The sequence below is a fragment of the Triticum aestivum genome, chromosome 1B (assembly GCF_018294505.1).
Source record: "Triticum aestivum cultivar Chinese Spring chromosome 1B, IWGSC CS RefSeq v2.1, whole genome shotgun sequence".
Classification (NCBI taxonomy): Eukaryota; Viridiplantae; Streptophyta; class Magnoliopsida; order Poales; family Poaceae; genus Triticum; species Triticum aestivum.
The window spans coordinates 220,257,038-220,275,883 of NC_057795.1; the positions used below are offsets into that span (position 1 = coordinate 220,257,038).

The 18,846-nt window shown below is 44.4% G+C and overlaps 1 pseudogene; it reads left to right on the forward strand.

Moving 5' to 3' along the window:
- Positions 1–1,593: 1,593 nt before the first annotated feature.
- LOC123116857 (transcription factor MYB3R-4-like) lies at positions 1,594–14,561 on the forward strand (annotated as a pseudogene).
- Positions 14,562–18,846: the final 4,285 nt, after the last annotated feature.

Sequence of the window (18,846 nt, forward strand, 5' to 3'; positions counted from 1 at the left end):
CCGGGGCGGCGGCTCCGCATGGTGGTCTGCATGGTTGGATCTCCGGCGGCACCATGGCAACGGTGGTGGCTTCCTCCGTGGTTGTGTGGGCGACGAGGGGGTAGCGGTTGGTGGCTTAGGCGCATCCTCTGTTGGACGTTGCCTAGATCTAATCAAGGGTTTGGGCATGTCACGCTTAGCTTGGAGGCCTCGTGGTGACAAGGGTGGGTTGCTAAATGAAAGCTCCGCGCTTTTTGCACTGGCGGCGGCGACGCCGCTCTCTTCTTGAAGACGTCGTCGTGAATCTCATCTCTGCTTCATAGTTCCGGATGAAGACCCTTGTCCGGTGAGACTAGGCAGCGACGACACTTTGTGACGTTCTCCCTTTTGGGGGTGCTGTCGAGGAGTTTAGGTGTCTTAGGATGTGGCGGGGGCTTGTTCTCAATTTCTCCTATGTTCTCCTTTGGTAGTGTAGTAGTTTGCTTCTACACGGTGCAAGTAGCATATGATCTGCTTTGTTAAAGAGCTATCTCACCATCTTGTATCGTTTGAACGTGTACTTTGTTTGATTTATGTTTTTATTAAAGAGGGACGAAAGTCTGCTTTGGGACATGTTTTGGCTTGTCAGCCACTTTGAAGCGGCCCGGTGGTTTGAGCTGGTGGTTCTCTCCACGAGGTTAAACTGAAGGGATTTTTTTTCGTTTTTGCCACTCTAGATTTTGCCAATTTTCCTTATGCCACTCTAGATTTTGACATTTCACTTTTTTCGCGAATACGCAAAAATTATGTATCATTTCATTGATAGAAGGAGTAGAAACAGTACAGTAAAGGATACAACACATAACACGAACGCAGACAGGCGTGAACATGGTGCCCGGAGCACAGAGGCAAAGGATGCTCAGCCCGAACAAAAGAAACAACACAGCTAGAACCAACCAATCCAAAACCAAGAGCGGCGAACACATCATCATGGACACCAACGGGGGCACCACGAGCGAGCAAGATAGTGCCTTCAAGAAGGAAGACAACGCTGAGACGCCGTCGCCATCCGGTCTGGAGAAGCCAGACCTAGGGTTTCCCCTGAGCTCGAGGAGGGGCACAACAGAAGGCCGTAGCAGCGCCTCCAAGAAGGAAAACGGCACCCGCGGGCGCCGCCGCTGCCAGCTCGGGCAAGCCGAACAGGGGGTTCCCCCTGGCCTGAGGCTGAGCAATCCCATAGCCGCCAACAATGGACCGGAGGATGAGGAAGCCGACATTTCACTTTTGGCACTCTTAGTTTTTGACAATTGTCACAAATGTCATTCCCGTGGCAAAAGCAAAAAAAATTAGAATGGCAATTGCGATACATTTCAAAAGCTAAGAGTGAAAAAATAAAATAAAATTATTTTGCTTTTGCCACGAAATGGCAATTGTGATAATTGTCAAAAGCTAAGAGTGACAAAAGTGAAATGTCAAAATCTAGAATGGCATAATTTTTTTTTTTTGCAAAATATGGAGTGGCAACAACAAAAATCTGCATAAACTGAACCAACCGGTAAAAGCCGCTATCGAGAGACCCTCGACACTTCCGCTCACCGGCCAGTCCCAGTGGCCAGCCGTTGGTATTCAAAATCCGCCGAAGCGGCAGGCTAGCCGTTGAGCAAACGGCTCATACCTATCGGTTCCGCCGGTAACCGACATCCGAGCCGTCCTTTCCACTCCACTTCCTACTCTTCCAGTCTGTCGCATCCACCAATTTAAACCTCCGAGGCGAAGGGAAGGGAAGAGAAGACTATTTTGCATTTCAATCCAATAAAGAAAGAGAAACTTTTCCTTTTGTGCTCGGGCGATTAGGGATTTGGTGGCGGAGGCGGCAGGAGGCTCAGGCGGCGCGGGTCAATCGCTGCTGGGGCAGGCGGACGCGCCGCGTCAGATCCACCGGAGAGGCAAGCTTTCTTGCGTTTACCCCCGTCTTTCTTGTTTCCAATGGAAAGGTAGAAATCTCCGTTTTCTTTTCCATCGCCGACTCCCTGGGTTGCAGGTGATGTCGGCCCGTTTGGTGGGGCGACCATTCGCCGGATCTTAGAAGGAGTTTGCTGTGGATTTTTTTTTCATATCAAGGGTTCTCACGCGGATTTTGTCTCCGGGGGGTTCCGCTACATTGCTGGATGCGTCTCCGATCACGTTGGATTCGGTTTCCAGGAGAAAATTTCTTGTATCCGCAATGTGCAAAAAAAAAATATATATGCAAAGAATGTTGGTTATGACCGAGGATTGGGCGAAGATTGCTAGTTGGTGATGTTGGGGCCCTGCCTGCAAGATCTTAGTGTTTCTTGTGTGTGGGGGACGGTCAGATTCTTTTGATCTTTTAATACGGGCTAGCAGACGGGGGGCGGTTAGATTCTTGTGATATGAGGAACCTTGAAAGGTTCAATTGTGTCCACCACCATTTGCAAAGCAGGCTAATATTGAACCTTTCAAGGCTCCTCATACCTTGAAAAAATCACATCACAATTTTGAGGAGACACATAAGGGTTTAGTGGTTCAAGATTTGGTTTTGCTAAAGGAGGGTTCTATGGTTCATGATTTGCCTGTGTTCACCCATAACATTAGTGCATAACAAGAATGTCACATACCATCATTAAGATGGAGATGGGATGGTGCAGTCAGGTCCTGCCCATAGTGGACGAGACAACCAACCAAGGCTGCCTAGTCCAGGGATAATTAATAAACAGACCCCTGTCGTTTTGGTCTCCTGAAAGCATAGAGGGAAATTCGTCATATGGTGGCTCATACTCACTGAGTTATAGATTGGTAACAAAAAATTCGACCAAACTATCGCTGTCTCTGTGACTCAATTGGAGAATCTCATTACTTGCTTTTACATTCTTCAGAGCCTTTACATTGGCAATTATTCAGGGGTTTAGTAGCCACCACCTGTAGCTCCGATACGATGACGAATTTTGTGGATTTTCTGAAATATTTATTACCTACACTTGCTAGGGATATACACCGACACAGACAAACACAGCCGAGCATGATGTACAAAATGAGGAGTTTTATTTGTGGTCATGTGGTTGAGGTTACAGTTATTGGACGGTATGTGACCTATTGTAAGTGGTGATACCTCATACTCTGGTGATGGAGGTTTTGGTAACAAAAGGGGTGAGGTTGGGGGCACACCAAGGCTGTGGTGTATGAAAGTAGTGGAGTCAGAGTAGTACTGGCAACACATTAAACTTGGGAGGGATAGGCTGGTGTGCTCGTGAAACGTTGGTGCTTGGTGGTTATTTTTTGATTACTTATTTATGTATCTTTTGCTGAAACGATGATTCTGAAGAAAACCATAGCCTACAAGTCGTATGCTCCATTTCTTAGTGCTGCTGCTATTAGTATTTCTTGATTGATTAATAACCTACTTTGGTCCTCTTTACTTTTTGGCAGCCTATGACCTATTCTCCTTCAGCGACACAACTCGTTGAAGGACTCACTGGGGGTTTGACATTATAATGATTCTTAGACCCTTCCCTGGCTTCTGCTACAGAGTGGAAATTGAATTTTCAGTGTTCACTCGCAATGACAAGTGACAAGGGAAGGACTTCAAAGAAGGCCGCTGAGGGTTCACCCTCTGCTTTGGCTGTGCCTGATGGAAGAGCCAGCAGTGGACCACAGAAGGGGCGGTTGTCCAATGGGTAAAATAATTGTCAAAGAACCATGCACCAGATTTTGTATTATACATGTAACTTTATGGATCTGATTTTTTGTACTTTAGGAGGACAACGGGTCCAGCAAGGCGCTCGACCAAAGGAAATTGGACCCTGGAAGAGGTAAAGCTTTGAAATCCGGTTTTGCGTAACTCTTGGCTAAATATATTTTTCAGAAGCATAGGTTCGGTTCTTCGGTACTGTAGACTACCTGACTGAGATTTATACACAGAACTTGACTTTGTCCCAAATATTTCTTGTACTCACTCTGATCCATATTAATTATCGCTGATTTAGTACAGACCAGCGACAATTAATATGGATCGGAGGGAGTAACATATTTGGTAATTGTGCATATGTATAATAAATTTAATAGTGCCGGCCATAAATAGTATACGCTTGGAATTTTTGTGTCTAAAGCAGGTACACTCATGTATTCTGATGTTCTATATGTATGCTACTCCATTGTAGGACGATATACTTCGGAAGGCTGTTGAAATCCACAATGGGAAAAATTGGAAAAAGATAGGTATTTTGGTAACCAACACAACAGTTAAAAAATTGTTCAGTTATTGTATTTGCTAGCACTATTGCTTTAATCTCTGCCACTCTATAACTCGAAATTTCTCTCCAGACGTGTATTTTATGGAATGTTGATTTTTGTTGCAAGTATCCAAACTGACATATCTGAAATGAGGCTCATTTGTTTCACTGCTGCTCGCTGGTTAATAAATCACACAATGCTCATGTTAACTACTCCCTCCGTCCGGAAATACTTGTCATCAAAATAGACAAAAAGGGGTGTATCTAAAACTAAAATGCATCTAGATACATCCCCTTTTATTCATTTTGATGACAAGTATTTCTGGACGGAGGGAGTACTCAGTACCCCAGTTCTACCTAGTTAGAGTTTCTGCTTGAGATAGTATCGCAAGATACTCTGGTTACATTTGCAAAAGTTTGATTGCCGTGATATAGTCAAAAGTGCCTAGTATTTTTGTAAGTGGGAGAAGAAACATTCTAATTTTGGTTTTTGTGTATTTAGATGATTCCATGTCCATGTTTTATAATGAAAAGAACTGAATGGCGTATTATGGCATCCTTTTCCTGTGCAAGTTATGGTGAACCTCATGGTCATGTATGTGTTACAGGAACCGTCCATAATTTTGCGATCCATGGATTGCTAACTCCTTATTTATTGGGAACATCTTTTGGTTGCGTTGGCTAGTGCATGAAGCTTTACATGGTACCAGAGACCAAGGTCTTTAGTTCAAGTCCTGGCTTTCGCAATTTATCAAAAAATTGCCGTTCCCCCCCTTTGTGTCCATGTATAGGTCTCTTGAGCCGTACCTCTGAGTCTATCCACATAAGTACAGGTTAAAGGCCAAATTGAACACAACTTTCACAACTAATATCTGTCACAACATATTGATATCACAACATATTGATATTGGAAGTCGAAGTTTCAAAAGTTTACTTTCCCTCTGTCCAAAAATACAGCTTTTTAGGGAACTGGAACAAGTATACTATCACATATTGGAAGTCGAAGTTTCAAAAGTTTACTTTCCCTCTGTCCAAAAATACAGCTTTTTAGGTAACCGGAACAAGTATACTATCACATAAGTACAGGTTAAAGGACGAATTGAACACCACCTAGCTAAAGCAAACTCAATCTGTATAGCCTAGATGGATGCCTTACGTGTTGCATACTAACTCCTAAAATATTGAATCTTGCAGTCATGCTGGCTGTAGGGCCCAAGGCTCATGTGCTCAACATATATGCTTTTAGTCCACCTCTATGAATGTGTTTTTACGTTTTCTCAATCAATTGATGGCCTTTTTTTGAGAAAACGCAAAAGATCTTTGCGTTTCATTTCATTGAAAAGGCGGAAAGTTTGGGTTACAATCCTCGTAGGAGGCAAACATACAATGCAAAAGCGCGAAATCAGTGTACATCCCAGGTTTGGGGGGTGAGGGCGCGAAGCCCCAACGCTCCAGCTCTAGCCCAGAGGGCCGCCTCCTCCTTGATCTTGGTCATTAGTGCCGCAATTGAGGGGCTGGCTCTCTCAAAGACACAATAATTTTGGTGTTTCCAAATCATCCAGGGTATGAGCAGGGTCGCGATGGCGAGGCCCTTGCGCATGGGCTTGGGCGTGAGCTGCCTCGTGGAGAGCCACCAAGAATTGATCGATGGCTCGCTGTCAGGCGGGTTGCAGGGTACCCTCAGCCAGCACAGTACCTCGTACCATATCTGTCATGAGAATGGGCAAGCAAGGAGGAGATGTTGGATGGTCTCCGGCGCCTGGTCGCATAGCGGGCAGCACACAGGGTGCTGCAGGCCGCGGCGGGCGAGGCGGTCAGCGGTCCAGCACCGATCGAGATGAGCGAGCCAATGGAAGAATCGCCGATCTCCTGTATGCCAATGGTGCCTTGGATGTCATGCCCCCAACGGTTAGCCTGAAGGCCGTTCGCAGTATTCGGCGGCGCTTTGGGATGCAGGAGTATAGTCGTGGCGCGATCTCGCGGACCGAGCGTCCGGCGATCCAGCTGTCCTCCCAGAACTTGCCGATTTGCATGGTTGTCAAGGCGAAGAAGAAGGCACGCTCATCGTCGGAGAACTGTAGATCAAGGCCGCTCCAAGCTCTAGTGCTGTCAGTGCGGCTTAGCCACAGCCAATGTGTGCGTAGCACGAGGCCGATCCGCTCGAGGTCGTGGACGCCTAGTCCTCCAAGCGAGATCGGCCGAGCGATGCGCCGCAAGTTAACGTGGCAATTGCCACCATTGGCTTTTGTGCATCCTGCCCAGAGGAATCCTCTCTGGATTTTCTCAAGCACCTTGATGATCCTCTTCGGAGGTGCTAGAACCAGCAGCTGATGGATAGGGATTGCGCTGAGCACGACTTTGACGAACGCGAGGCGGCCGGCCTTGTTCATTTGTTCATGACCGCGCCTTCCATGTAGGGAGCATGCCAACGGTTTTGTTGATCATGGGCTGAAGTTGAGCAGTGTAGGGGCGCCTGATCGTCAATGGGATGCCACGGTAGGTGATCGGCAATTCCACGATGGGGCAGCCAAGCAAACCGATGACTGGCGCCACCTCGTCGTCATCGCAGCGAAAAAGGGTGGCCTAACTCTTTAGGAAGTTCACTTGGAGGCCCAAGGCACGTCCAAAGAGCCGCAGGATTGCTTGGACCGCAGGATGTCGCCCGGCGAGGGGTGGCAGAATAGGATCACATTGTCCGCATATAGCGATACGACAGGGATCGGTCGCCGGGGTGGAGCTGCTGCAGGATGCCCAGCTTGGTGGCACGGCGTAGGAGGCGGCCACGCGTGTCGACCGCTAGGATGAATAGCTGGGGTGAGAGGGGATCGCCTTGTCGAAACCCGCATCGGTGCCAAATGGCCGAGGAAAGAAGAATGGCCAACCAGTCCAGGAAACGGTCGCCAAATCCGTAGTGGCGCAGGACCTCAAAGAGGAACGGCCAGCTGATCGAGTCGAAGGCCCATGCCAAGTCGAGCTTTATCAGTACGCGAGGGGCCCCAAGCTGATGGAGGAGGCGCACGGACTGCCGCACCAGGACGAAGTTATCGTGTAAGCTGCGCCCAGGGATGAACGCGTTCTGGTTTGCGCTGACGAGTGCGTTGAGCTTAGGTGCGAGTCACAACGAAAGAACCTTTGCGGAGATCTTGGCGACGAGGTGGATGAGGCTTATGGGCCTGTAATCGCCGAGGCTGCGAGCGTCTGCGCGCTTAGGCAGCAACAGGAGGAGCGCCTGGTTTAGGCAGCTAAAACCCCGGCCTTGAAGCGCGAATAGCTGCTGGAATACGTCAACAAGGTCTTGTTTGACGGTTGGCCAACATGCGTGCAAGAATTCTGCATAGAAGCCGTCTGGACCTGGCGCCTTGCGCGCAGGCATTCGCTTGACGGCCTGCCAGATTTCCTCTGCATCGAAGGGTGCCTCGAGGTCGTCTAGGTTGGCAGGCGTGATGAGGGCGAAGAGGTCCAGAGTGCACTCCCGGGGCATAGCGGTGCCAAGCAGGGCATCAAAGTGCGTGTATGCCGCCACAGCCATGTTGCTCGAGTCTGTGATCACCTCATCGTCGACCACAAGGCTGTGCACCATCTTCTTTTGTCGCTGATAGGTGCACTGCTGGTGGTAGAACGATGTGTTGGCGTCGCCGTCCTTTAGGGTCGCGAGCGGGCGCGTTGGCGGGCAATGGTGCGCTCCAAAGAAGCAAGGCCCAGATAGGAGGCCTTGATCTAATGACGCAGCCAGTCCTCATGCGGGGACAAGGCCCTGCCCTCCTGCGCTGTGTCGAGCCGGAGGAGAAGCTCCCGAGAGATTGCCAGCTTGAGGCGCACGTTGCCGACGGTCCGCGAGCTCCAGCTCGTGAGCTTGCGCGCGGTGGCCTGCATGCGCATCATGAAGCGCCGGAATGGATCAGTCTCGTGGACCGTGTTCCATTCTTCCGCGATGACGTCGTGGAAGCCGTCAAGGTGGATCCAGAAATCCTTGAAGTGGAAACGCCGATGCGTCGGCGCCACCGGAGAGCAATCCAATCCAGGTAGAGGGGGCTGTGGTCGGAGACAACGGAGGCGAGGCAGCAAAGGGGACACGCGCCATGCAGCTCCTCCCAGTCCGTGGCGCAGAGTACACGGTCGAGGTGGACGAGGGTCGGGGGTGATTGCTCGTTCGACCAAGTGTAGCGTCTCCCGTTGAGGTATACCTCTTTTAAGCGCTAGGTCGTTGAGCACGCGTCTGAAGCGACCCATCATGCGGCGGTTGATGTTCGCATTGTTCTTGTCCTCGTCGCGGTATATGAGGTTGAAGTCCCCGCAAAACATCCATGGCCCAGGGCATTCATCGCGGATGTCACGTAGCTCCTGTAGGAAGGCAATCTTGGCGTCGTCATGCTGGGGTCGTAGACCATGGTGATCCACCACGGCATGCCGGCACCGGGCGGGGTAGAGAGGATTGGTGATGGTCACCTCACTACTCTTCCAGGCCAACAGAATGCCGCCATGGGTCTAGCGCGGGCAGGTACACCTAGTCGTCAAAATCTGAACCAAGAGCCTCAAGGACGACTGACGAGCAGATTAATTGATGGCCTAACTAATACACATATCAAGTTTGCACCAAGGGTTAACAATAAATATGCCCTCCTGGATAATGCTTGTGTTTTTCTTATTTTGCGCACCAGTAAATGCTACACTTTGTACATACTGTTCTCAAACTTCATTGTTATATTATGGTGGCTCCATCTTACAACTGATCTACTACAAGAAATTGCCAGTATTCTTTAAATATGGTGGCCATATCATTTCAGATATCGCTAACTAGAGTAAAAAATATGATTAGATGTGATCAAACATGCCTTGCATACTAAAGACAAAAGGTTCAACAGTTTTTGGCTACACCTACTTGTCTATTTTGTACAAGGCACATTTGATACTAATTTAGCATGGCGTGTTTTGGTAAACATGTTCTAAACATATGATGCACATCTATGTTTTCTTAGATGCATGTACATGAAACTTTTCCCTTGGACTTCATCACGGTTTGACTTAACTTTATGCTTTTGTATGAAGTTTTTCCCATGACTATCAATGAAAAGTCTTGTTGCATCTTTATCGTAATATGATGCTTGATAAACTACATGTTTTTCCTTCCAGCTGAGTGTTTTCCTGATAGGACTGACGTTCAATGCTTGCATAGGTGGCAGAAGGTTTTGAATCCTGAGCTAGTCAAAGGGCCATGGTCTAAAGAAGTAAGATCCATATTGAATGATTTTGATTTCTATATTTTAGAAACCAATCCCAGGATAATAATGAACAACATCACATGCCACATTATTCTGTTCGTTGTCCTTCTTTTCAGGAAGATGACGTCATTATTCAGATGGTAAAGAAATATGGACCCACGAAATGGTCAACCATCGCCCAAGCTTTGCCAGGACGCATTGGGAAGCAATGTCGGGAAAGGTATGGCATATTAACTCATTTTGCCTTCTATGGAAGTATATGCCACGATAAGTACCGATAATATCAATTCCGGGGATAGTACCGAAGCATGTTTAACACCTTTTGGCTACTATGAAAGTACTTCGTCCGTTCCAACATACATAGCATATTAGGTTTTGCTAGGACAAGCGTTTGACCAATACTATATTAATGTAACTTTTGTGATACAAATTCACAACCACAAATAATTACTTTGGAAAATGAACGTAATGACATCAATTTTATGTCACATAAAGTATATAAGGCTTGTACTGATGAAACCTAATGCGCAGATGTATTTTGAAACAGAGAGAATATATGTTTTATTGTGGAACTTAAACTTCTACCATATATTCTATTGATACTAGTAGTTAATCGTGATACTGAATTACTGAAGGTATTCTCTTGATCAATTGCTATGGTTCATCGCATGATGATTAATCTATATTTGTTTTATTTTAGCACGCGTTCTTTTATGGGGACGTATGTAGTGCAAATTAATAGTGGTGTAATTTTTGAGGATCACGTTGAACTGGGCACGAAGTCAGTATAAAATTTCTAAGTTTCTGATCGGATATCTGCATTTAGGTGGCACAATCACCTTAATCCTGGTATAAACAAAGATGCATGGACACAAGAAGAGGAGATAAGGCTCATTCAGGCTCATCACATATACGGAAACAAATGGGCTGAACTTTCAAAATTTCTACCAGGAAGGTAACAATTTTACCCTCTGCTAACGCAATTAGAATTTTCAGTAATGCGATTAAAATTGGAAAAAGTGAATGCTTTGTGAATTGGTAATAATTTATTTCCAGGTTGTCTTATGTATTCACAGTTTGAAAATCTAATGCTTTTCTATGTTGAATACTTGTATACAAGTAAGAAATGCATAAGAAATATTAAAGCATTATCCTTAACTGAGCTGGTTTGGACAATAAGGATAACTGAACTAGTGTTTTTATATTTCCCTGTTAGGACGGACAATGCAATAAAAAATCATTGGCACAGCTCAGTTAAGAAGAAATATGAATCATATAGAGCAGAAGGATTACTGGCTCAGTTCCAGGGCCTACCAGCTGTTGTATGTCCTACAGGGAGTCTAAATGTTGATTCATCATCTGCAATGATGCAGCAAAACAGTGATGGCAGTGGTTTGAATGTTAATCAGGAGGTACAAGATTCCTCGGAGTTTAGCCAATCAGCATTGGCTAATATTTCTTCTTCTCAAGTGGAGCAAGTTGATGAGCCTGTGGGCTGTCATGGGCAAATACATTCCAATGATGGAGCACATGACTCTTACTCTTCATGTCAGGAAGCATGCCATACTAAAGCCAACGATGCTGCCTCTACTTCACCAGAGACTCGTCACCAGTTGTCGATCTCTGAAAATGATCCAGATATACACTGGCAGCAAGACCTTTCTGTAGCCGACTTCGATCTTCAGTCAGAACTGTGGCAGGATATTTCTTATCAGAGTCTTCTTACTGCACCAGACTCCATCAATGCTGTTTCTTTCTTCAGCCCAAATTACCAGCATAGTGCATGCTCATCTGAAGTTGCGAACAATTTTGAAGAACGGCTTTATCCATTGCATACATACTCATCAAGCAGGACAGGCACTGTGCATCATCAAAGTTCTGCAACATCAGTACCTCCATCCTTTCTTTGTTCAGGCCGTGCTAGCCAGATTGTTTCCAGTGAACTGCCTATAGTACCAGAATCCAAAGAGCAACAGATGACAAGTGTTGAAGAGTCACTGCCTATAGTACCAGAATCCAAAGAGCAACAGCTGACAGGTGTTGAAGAGTCACAACCTTTGGAATCTACAACCATGGGAAGAGAAGCGTCACCAAACCAGGTAAATCCGTGGTAGGACAAAAGCAGCATTCAGAAGCTTTATGCTATGAACCTCCTTGCTTTCCAAGCCTCGAAGTTCCATTTGTCAGCTGTGAGCTCATAAGCTCGAGTGACCTGCCAGAATATAGTCCTCTTGGCATTCGACAGTTGATGAGGCCATCCATGAGCTTCTCCACTCCACTAAGATTATGGAGCTCCCCTACACGTGATAGGAGTCCTGATGATGTGCTGAAAAGTGCTGCCAAAAGTTCTGCATGCACACCGTCGATAATGAAGAAGCGGCAGAGAGAGCCCCCTTCTCCTATTCCAGATGTAAGACTTGCAAAGAAAATGGGTACTGAAAAGGATTGTGGTAGCTCAGCCATGCCATCCACAAGAACTGAGAGATCTTGCAGAGATGCCACTCGAGATGATTCGCTTGATTTATCAGGGTAAAACTGAAGATAATGCAGACATAAATACTTTGGAGAAAGGATAGAGATGTTCCACTACCGAAAGGGATACCACTTGCAATCTAGTGAGTGTTCTCATACTACTAATTCTTCCTTTATTATTCATTACCATAATATCAGGGTATTGCCAATCAATCATGGTTAGGTAGGTAGCACACACTGGGAATATCCCCGGTGTCTGAACTCTGAAATACTGGTTACCAGGGAAGTACAAACTGGGTGTTAACTCTTAAGGTAGCATGGGCAGTTGGCAAATAATTCAGCAACAGGCAACAAAATTTCAAGACTAATGTAAAGCTGGTAAATTTAAACGAGTGTCGTGCTTATACATGTTTCCTTACCTGATCTTGTCCTTGCCAAAATGGTTTAATGCAGGTATCCGCAGGGATTCTTACTGATAGGAATTGTCCAAATCCAGAACGTCGGAAGCTAAATACCCCTACAAAATCTTTTTCTAAAGACATAATATCTTCTCGATCAAAACCAACAGAACTTCTCGTTGAAAAATCTTCAGTGTATATCAATGCTGATTATGAGTATGTAAACATGTAAGGTTTATACTCTCTTATATTTTTCTATCTAAGCAGTTTCTTTTGTTTAATAGACATATGAACTGTATAGTTCTTTAACATCAATCGAATCAGTGTATGTCATTTTTATCAAACTGAGAGTTCACACATGAAACACATCTTGTGCAAACCAATAGCTAAAATATTTTCTACTTTATTCTTTTTTTAAAGAACATGTGCCACCTAACTTGGCCGCCACATGGATGTCATGTCACGAATAAATATTGAAAATAATTAGGTTAATACTATCAAATCTTGCCAAAATCATTTCATGCCCATTTTAACTAAAAATTATTGATTCTTGTTCCTATGAATTTTAGACTATCCTACATTACGATTCCAAACTAAGTTATGTTTTTAATTCCGAAAAAGAATATAGGTTATCTTATTGTTCAATAAGTTGTTCACTATTTCTTCATGTGTAGTCCAATCCATTATCTTCCATGTTGGTAAATTTAATCAGGGAGATTTATCATGTGGAAGTTTAATTAATTTATTACTTTTCTTATTTATCATTAGTCATGATCTAGGTTGATAAGTAAACATATGTGAAATATTATTTTAAGTGTACTAGATTGATAAGTACATTTGCACCTAAACTATTTTTGTGTTGATTTGATCTTCAAACAAATTTGTAATCATGTACCAGATATGTTGTGGCTGCCTAACTTGTATTGTTTCCACCACCACCTGAACGTTAGCATATTTCTTATCCAAACAAAACAGAAGTATTAAATCTTTTCGTAGTAAACTTTTTTCTCATGTTGCCCCAAGTCTGTTAAGTTGCAATAACAATCTCCTACCATAGCTCTCTCTATCCTGTTGTAAATTACTACTCCCTCTCTAAAGAAATATAAGACTGTTCAGATTACTAAAGTAGTGATGTGCTCTTATATTTCTTTACAGAGGGAGTATTTACCTTGTTACGCGGCCTCAATGATACAACAAAAGGTATCCTTTTTTATTGCTGATATTCCTCTAATAGTGAGTAAAGAGTTCCCACCATTAATAGTAAATCTCCGTACTGCTATTTTTGCAGATTGGCTGATACCCCAGGAATCAAAAGAGGGTTAGAATCTCCTTCTGCATGGAAGTCTCCTTTGTTCACAAACTTCCAGGTAGTTTATTTGCATTACTGCATCATAGAGGCCAGTTATAATTATGTTCAGTACACTTGCAAACAAAAATTATATTTTCCAATCAATACGTTGCTGTTTGGAGTAATACGTGTGCGCTTAAAGTAGCTGTCGTCATGCTGTTCTTTTTAGGATGGGTTCTTCATGAGCCCAACAGGCACAACTTTCGATGCTCTAGGATTGGTGAAGCAAATAAATGAGCAGAACGCTCCAGCTCTGGAGGAAGCGCATGAACTACTGGAAAGTGGGAGCCGATGTAACATGGAAAGCTCTGATAAGGAAAACATAAAGCATATTGTTATCAAGAAGGAACATGTTACAACGAATCAGATATCCAATGTCATGGTACGTAAACTTCACCGCTGCCTAATTTTGAATACTACTACTGATGGTTGCTATTGATTGTGTTGAAATTCAATGAAAATGGTATGTTGAATTCGCATGAGGTTCCTCGAACCGCCGCCATGTCATGCAAAAAGAAAACATAGAAACTTTTTACTGCAACAAAATGCGAAACTTGAGTGCCTACATCATGTTCACTAATTAATAACCTTATTACTTCTGCAGTCGGAAGCTAGGATTCTTGATTTCAACGAGTGCGCCACACCTGTGAAGAAGAAAGAAGACAACAGATGCAACACTTTAGGAAGATCTCCAACTTCCTCTTATGTCTTGAAGAATGTGCGGTAGCGTCTTGAGGAACAGTCTAGTAGAAAGCTTTTCTGATGCAGAATCAGTATGTACATGCCTGTAGCTCCTATTACTTTAATTTTATACATTTTTCTTCTTTTAGTTATATATTCATTGCTCGTCACCCCTCATTGTCTATGCATATGTCTATTGTGTTAAAACTTGGTCATGCTGCTCGCGGTTAAAGAAAAAGGGCTTACCACTTACAACATGGGCACATTTGTGAAACTCATAATGTCATCGAGAAGAACACAACTTCGTATTATGCCATGGAAAAATGTCAGGAAATCTCACACTTCCAACCTTGAGTTCCTCGGCAAAGGTGGATCGTGCCAGCTGCGAAATATTATTGCTCTAAGATAATGTGTGAATGTCCATAAAATGTCATAGAGAAGAACGCAACTTCGTGAAGCCAAGGGAAAAATGTCAGGAAGGGACATAGCTATATTTCGAACCTTGAGTTCCTTGGTGAAGATGAATCATTCCTGCTGCGAATGAGTATTATCTAAAAATGTTACTTTTTTTATTTTTACAATGACTAAAAGCCAAAATTTTCACAAATCCTTTAAAACTCTTAAGCTCACTTGAGAGAGAGGCTCCTGGTTGACTGGGGATGTGGCCTGTGTGGTGGCTCCTCAGTATTGGTCGTTTGTCTTGGCGTGACGGTCTGCTCGCCCAGCTCCAACACCTGGTTGTATTTGTGTTGCTCACTTATTCTCAACTGGGTTGTGTGGCCTTTTCACCCTCTTACTTGGGGAAGAGGAAAAGCCACCGGCTTAGGCGCCACACGGGCCAAGCGCACCGTCGTCGCACCTTCCGCCTACATCTTATAGCACCGCAGCCTCCCTTGCCTCGCACGCCAGTCTCCTCGCCCCCACCCAGCTGCATACACCTACGCCGCCATCGTTGGATGGCCTCTATGCTCTTCCGGCTGATGCGCAGGAGGCGAAGTGGGTTTGTGTGGGGGTTCGAATAGGCCAATGCTTGATGTTGGTGGACTCCTCCGGCGTGATTACAGTTCCTAACGGCCGGATGTTGACGATCTCTATTCAGCTCTACCTGTGTTGCTCTCCTGTCTCAGTGTCATGCTTGGTTTGTTTTGTTCCGTTTGCATCTTTTATATTAGCAAACATGTCTATGCGTTGCAATGGGAGAAAAAATTCACACGCGTCTAACTGAATAGCATGAATCAAGACTCTCCACCGGTACGCGTACTCTTTTTCACTGCGACACACCGCCATCTCGCGGCTTATCCTCCTTCTCACCCTCACAGTCAAAGGGGCTCTGCCTATTTGATCACAATGTGTCCAAAAACTTGGTAAATTCTGTTTTAGTGCTCACCACTTATGCATGTCTGATTTACATGGGTCTATCAAATCCCACAATTATATGTCTCCCACATGAATCTGGTTTTAAAAAATTCACATGCGTCTAACTGAATAGCATGAATCAAGACTCTCCACCGGTATGCATACTCTTTTTCAATGCGACACACCGCTATCTCGCGTCTTATCCTCCTTCTCACCCTCACCATCGAAGGGGCTCTGCCGATTTGATCACAATGCATCCAAAAACTTGGTAAATTCTGTTTTAGTGCTCACCACTTATGCATGTCTGATTTACATGGGTCTCTTAAGTCCAACAATTATACGTCTCCCACATGAATCTGGTTTTTTAGTGCTCACCGCCGATTTTAATGGATCTCTCAATCCCACAATTAATACGTCCTTATTTTTAATTGTGTACCACCATTCTCTCAATCTCGCAATTAAAGTGTCCTTATTTTAATTATTCATGGCTATAATTATTTCTTCCTGAGCCGGTTTATTGAGTTGATGGTACCAACGTAACAATAGACATATATAAATTGGTGTGGTTTGCTGCAAGGAAGCGAGGTGGTACTATTTAGATTGATTTTTTTGTCATGAAGAATTTAGACTCAGTCCGATATTTTTTTGGCTGTATTAGCCCATTTAGGATTGTCACAGGGCATCGTTGATACCGAAAAAGGTTTTCGCCCCGCTTTATATATAAAGCACCAACCAATCACAATCCGATACAAACACACGCCACCACAACTCACGCACACACCCAAGGCTAGATACATAGGCGCTAGACGCAGCAACACCACACCCAGCCACTACAAGAGCTACCGGGATCCTCAACCGTGAACATGCCACCGCGAAGAGATGTAGCTGCAGACGATGAACCATGAGCTCCAAGGCGGTGCCTTCAGGAAGGTTACGACACATGAGTGCCGCCACCGTCCGAACCGAGGGTCAGGGTTTCCCCTGGAGCAACACGATGGGCAATGAGGACCGCGACGGCGCCTTCAGGAAGGGGACGAACTCGCCGCCGCCGGACTACCCAAAAACAGAGCAGGTTTTCACCCCGGTCCACGCTCACTGCCCCTGGCAAAGGTACGGAAGCCGCACCACCACCACCAATCGTCATCCCCCCGGCCACCACCCCGCCCACACGGCCATGGCCACCGGGCAGCACATGAGCCACGGCATCCGCCCGAGAGCACCGGGCTTACACCACCAGAGCCGCCGCCCTGGCATCCAAGATCACCCCACCTCCTTCCACACAGACCATCGGACACGGACCACCTCGTTGATTTATCATGCAATCACGTATATAGGCAAAATCATAGTGCCGGTTTGTTTTGTATTATGCTTCTGTGTGTAAATCTTCTTCGTATATTCACAGGCTGTCCAGGTGTATATGCTTCCCGTGTGTGTGTGCTACTTTGTGTATATACTTTAATACAACATTGTCTAATCATGTGTTCAAAAGAACATTTTCTAGGAGAGGCGTTTCAGAGGCCAAGCTCCATGGAGACCTTTATTTTTGAAAAATTCAAATTCAAACTTTTATGGTTCAAAAAATTCTGAAAAATGCATGTATGTAAGGATGTAACCCACATGTGTGTAAAAATTCATGATGAAATACCTTGAGTTGTGACCTGTACAAAAAAGACAAATTCATGGTCTGGGAGGATGAATTTTTCATGTGTTAAATTGCCTCAGATTTGTTTTTATTTGCACAGCCCTCATTTCAACGTATTTTGCCCTGAACATTTACACACATGTGTGTTATGCCTTCATGTATATCTTTGTTTTCTTCAGAATCTTTGAAACGTAAAAATATGAATTTCGATGAAATTTGAAATTTGAATTTGGAGGCATCATTGGAGGCCGAGTTCCAAAAGGGATTTCTCATTTTCTAGTTACTAGTCAATGTGTACATGCAATGCACGTTAATTTGGAAGTATATTAAGTGCATGCAGATATTAAGTAGGATATTATTTGTGTGTTATTATGTGATTAGCACTATATTTGACATGAAATTAACTTCACGTTAAACGTGTTGAGCGCTCGGCATTGTAGCAGTCTAGGTCGTTGGATTGACATGATTTGATGGTCGAGATTAATTGGATCTGCCTCTTTGTTTTTTTTATATTAGTATAGATATAGATATAGAAGATAATTGGACTATCAATGTTGTTTGTTTTTCGGCTTTTACATCGTACCAAACTTCAGTTAAAAAAGGTCTGCTATTTCCTTTCTTTATTTCTCATGTAATTAGATTCTCTTTCCTTTTTTATTTCCCATGAAATTAGCCTCTATTTCCTTTCTTTTTTCTTCTTCTTCTTATAATTTCTCATGCAATTAGCCTCTCCTTGCATGTACCAAATTAGCCAATCTGGAAGTGCAGGTTAATTCCCAGGGAGGGGGAGGGGGTGGGGTGAATGGGAGATTTTTAGAAATTCGTCAAACTCTTAAGACTTTGACAAAAATCACAGTGAAGAAATAAAGACACAAGGGGAACTAAGTCATCACAGAAACAAAAAGCATGCATACAAGATACATACATGTGAAGAACATGTAACCATACAAGCATTCAAGCATGAGGAAGACGAACTCAAGAAATGAAAAACAGTATGATGACAGTCTTTAGTTCAAATTCTTTAAAAGGTAGATCACAAATCTTCAGCAGCGGAAATACGGAAGCTAAAGGGTGAGGAATTTGAAACTAGGTAGGCTCGGTGAAGACATAAAAATTTGGTAGACCAGTTCCAGTTGCTATATGAACTATACGTCTGGTTGAGGCTGTTGAGATGAACTCAGAGGACACATAGTCCGCACAGTATTCCTCTTGAGCCAAGGTCACTTAGACCTCGCCCAATCACTCGTGGTACGTCTTCAAGGTAGACTTCCAAAACGTTTACAGACTCATTCACCGACACACCACAATTACTCTTGGGTGCTCAGAACATGATGCCTAAACGTCTGGAAGAATGACAGTCTTCAAAGGAAATAGCTGTCAAATCACACAAATCAATCTCTTTAGTGATGATCAATCACTTTGGCTCTCGTTGGGGTTTTTCTCACTTGGGTTTCTCTCAAAGTCGTCAGAGGAAGGGTTGCTCTCAAATGACAAGTGTCAAGTTCTTCCTAGAGCAGCCAACCAA